The 4340-nt window shown below is 36.4% G+C and overlaps 1 pseudogene; it reads left to right on the forward strand.

Annotated features, from left to right (window-relative positions):
- The first annotated feature begins 229 nt into the window (after window positions 1-229).
- LOC119523336 lies at window positions 230-1869 on the forward strand (annotated as a pseudogene).
- Window positions 1870-4340: the final 2471 nt, after the last annotated feature.

Consider the following 4340-nt stretch of genomic DNA (forward strand, 5'->3'; position numbering starts at 1 on the left):
TTGTACTATAGTTTGCAAAATATATCATTGGGGGGAAACAGGCAAATTGTCTGAAGTATTTCTCTGTATTAGTTCTTATAATTCCATGTGAATCTAATTATATCAAAATAAGAAGTTTAACTAAAAAAGTAAATTAGGAGTCAGTGAGGTTGCTGCAGCAGCATCCACTGCCTGGACAACACATGCCTCCTATAACAACCAGACACCACCGCCAAACAGCCAGCCAGCAATGAAGCCCCAAGCCACCTGCTGCCAATGCCACAGTCACCAGTGCAGCTATCCAGTGATCCAGAACACTCATCTCAACAAGGCCTTAACTTTCACCCTGGAAGAGAGACAGCAACTGATCATTTATGGATTGTTGCCCCCTGCATCACTAGTCAGGATTTACAGGTCCTTAGAGTAATTAAAAACTTGGAGCGTCTGAACTCTGACTTTGACAGGTGTCTTTTCTTAATGGATCTTCGAGATGGAAATGAAAGGCTCTTTTACAGAGTGCTAATGTCTGACATTGAGAAATTCATGCCTATTTTTTATACTCCCACCAATATAGTTTAGAATTTCAGAAGCCAAGAGGTCTGTTTATTAATATCCATGATTGAGGGCACATTGCTTCATTTCTTAATGCCTGGCCAGAAGATGTCATCTGGACTATTGTGATGACTCATGGAGAGAGTATTTTTGGCTTTGGAGACCTTGGCTGTATGCAGCATGTGGAGGTATGAATCCTCCAAATCCTGTCAATTTGGATGTGGGAATGGAAAATGAGGAATTACTTAAAGATCTATGTACATTGGACTATGGCAAAGTCCATATGATGATTTTCTGGATAATTCATGGAGGCATTCTCTTCCAAGTATGGCATGAATTGCCTTGTTCAGTTTGAAGATTTTGCCAATGTGAATGCGTTTTCTCTCCTGAACAAGTATGGAAACCAGTATTGCACATTCAATGATGATATTCAAGGAACAGCATTTGTTGCGGTTACTGATCTACTTGCAGCTCTTCAAATAATCAAGAATAAACTATCTGATCAAACAATACTATTCCAAGGAGCTGGAGAGGCTGCCTTATGGATTACATATCTCATTGTTATGACAATGGAAAAACAAGGTATACCAAAGGAGAAAGCCATCAAAAGATATGGTTGGTTGACTCAAAAGGATTAATAGTTAAGGGACGTGCTTCCCTAACACTCAGAAAGAGGAATTTTCCCGTGAACATGAAGAGAGGAAGAACCTGGATGCCATTGTTCAAAAATTAAAACCAACTGCCCTCATAGGAGTTGCTGTAATTCATGATGCATTCTTAGAACAAATTCTCAAAGATATGGCTGCCTTCAGTGAGCGGCCTTTTATCTTTGCTTTGAGTAATCCAACTAGCAAAGCAGAATGTTCTGCAGAGCACTGCTATTAACTAACTAAGGGGCATGCAATTTTTGCCAGTGGCAGTTCTTTTGATCCAGTCACTCTTCCAAATTGACAGACCCTACATCCTGGCCAAGGCAACAATTCCTATGTGTTTCCTGGAGTTGCACTTGGTGTTGTGGCATGTGGATTGAGGCACATCATGGATAATATCTTTCTCATGACTTCTGAGGTTATAGCTCAGCAAATGTCAGCTAAACACTTGGAAGAAGGCTGGCTTTATCCTCCTTTGAACACCATTAGAAATGTTTCTCTGGAAATTGCAGAAAAATATGTAAAAGAGGCATATAAGGAAAAACAGCCACAGTTTATCCTGAGCCCCCAAATAAGGAAGCATTTTTTATGCTCTCAAATGCAAAACACTGATTATGACCAGATTCTACTTGATTGTTGTTCCTGGCTTGAAGAGGCCCAGAAAATACAGACCGAAGTTGACCAGTAGCATAATAGCTGACATTTGTAACTCCATTTGATGAAATCTTTAAGTCTTTCATAATTTTTAAAGGTTGGGATCTTTTATAATGATTCATAAAATGCTTACATTGATTTTACTTTAATAGTATAATTATTTGTGGAAAACTATTAATATAAACTGGGATAAACATCACACTAGACACTTTTGCTTCATTTGCCTTTGTCTTTTTAAAAGCTACTGCACCTACTACTGAGAAACTCATGATTTTTATATAGGGAACTAATGGGAAGACCAAAATTAGTAATAAATTTATATGATCAACCTTAAACTCTTTTGTTGATCATTTTGTTCAAATCTACTTTTTTTATAAAAATAGAAATGAATTTAGGGATAGATGGACATTTGCTCAAACAAAAACAACAGTTTTTTACCTAGAGAAAAATAACTTCTCAGTTATTTTTATCCCAGTCCTAGAGTTTATTTGTTCTTTTTGTGCAACTGAATTCTGACATTTCTAAGAAAGATCATTGCTGTTTACAATGCTTTGTGCAGCCTTAGATTTTAATATTCTTTTGCCCCAGCTACTTTTTACAGTGTAAAGCTCTTATCAGCTTGGTCACCAGTCAGAAGTCTCTTCCAAAGCCACCTTTATTTGTCCAGATACCCCATCCTTTAGCTACCATACTTTTGCTGCAGGGTCTTTGTGGACTGTGGCTTGGGTCCAGAGGTTGGTACCTTCAGATTAACAGAGTCTGAGTGCTTGGAAGTGCTGTAAGGGAAGGTAGATAGGCTCCTTGAGAAAGGGCTGCCTGAGAAGCCAGCCTCTGAGACAATGATCTCATGAGTCAAGAACAAGATGGTGATTCCCAGACAAGCTGGGTCCCTACCTGAGTAACCTGCCCTAATGTCCCCTTGATTAGCTCAAGTAATTGCTCAGTGTGTTACAGTAAACTCACTTTCCTCTGATTTTGGAGAAAATAAATTTGTAACCACTTCCCCCAAATCAGAAATTATCTTTCCATCAGATATTAAAATATTTTAATCACCATTACAATTCTAGGAGAAAGAGTAGTTGCAGCCCCCACAATTAATGTTAATTTCAAGTTTTACTTTAGAAATTAATAATAGAACCAATTAATAATAGAACCAATAAAAAATTTTAATTCTTAAGCTCAAGTAAAATGATGTTTGCTATTTATTGTAGAGTTATTTGGAGAGTTTTCTGGTTTTGGAGTAATGCTTTAAAGAGTGTAAGATGTTTTTCAGGATAAACTATACTGTAAAATGACTTTGTGGAAAGTTGGAGGCCATACAAATTGTTCTACATATAATTATAGGGGTGGGGATATTTCTGAAGGTAATATATAGTCAAGAGTTTCCTCAATATAGTTATTTGGAAAAGATCCAAAATGGCTTTTTCTTGTCTGTTTCCATTTTGTCTACTAGTTCTAACTAAATGTATTGACCTATACAAAAGATTAAACAGAAAAAGTGAATGAATAAAATTATGAAATAATTGTCTTTTTTCCTCAAAATATTGTAACATCTTAAATTGGTAATGCTTGATCTTCAGGGTAATATGACCAGGTATCATGATTTTTTAAAGTATTCTAATAACTGCTAAGTGAGTTTTATTCATTTAATACATATGTAATCATACGCTGGATACTATGATGAGTGAGATACTTCCTTTTATTCAGGGAAAGTTAATGAAACAAGCATTATCTTATTTAACGTAATCACCACAATTCCCTTGTGAAGTAAATATTTTAAGTAATTTGCCACTTCCAGAGAGGTAATAAGAAAATGAGGTGGGCTCTAAACCCAGGTTTATTTTTCTTCATAGTCTGATCTCCTTTTACTATATTATAGTCTGGAAAGTCTAGGGAAAAAAATGAAAAAATGAGCCACATATGTAATTTAATTTTTTTTTAATTTTCTAATAGCCCAATTAAAAAATAAACAGGTGTAATTAATGTCGATAATGTATTTTGTTTAAACCAATGTATCCAAAATATTATTTCAACATGTAATCAATATAACAATTATTGATGAGAGAAAAAAAGTAAATTAGGCTTTTTGTCCATTATTTAAAATTTCTTAACTTGAAGTGATGTGTTGAGGCTAAAGAGAAAGAAATCCCTAAGGGTTTAGAATCTTTAGGGTGCTAATTTTAGGCCCAGTCTTGTCTGTGCACATACAGCAAAAAGACTTGAGTAGCCTTTGTTGATCATTCTCTGAATGGCTCCCTTGATCTTGCCAGTTTCTACAGTGGGCATATCATGGGGAGATCTGTAAGCCATAGCTATGTCTCTCTGTTGACTTGGCTCCCGCAAGGAGAGAACCACAGCTCTTCACTTTCCTGTGTGGGTATCCCAATTTAAGTTTGATAGCCTAATTTGGTAGAGGTCTATCCAAAGCAGCTGCATCCTTGTGAGGAGGGAGAAGGAGTGGCTTGGCTGTCAAGGGGCCAAAGCTTAGTAAAGGATACAGACAGA

The sequence above is a fragment of the Choloepus didactylus genome, chromosome X (assembly GCF_015220235.1).
Source record: "Choloepus didactylus isolate mChoDid1 chromosome X, mChoDid1.pri, whole genome shotgun sequence".
In the NCBI taxonomy this organism is placed as follows: Eukaryota; Metazoa; Chordata; class Mammalia; order Pilosa; family Megalonychidae; genus Choloepus; species Choloepus didactylus.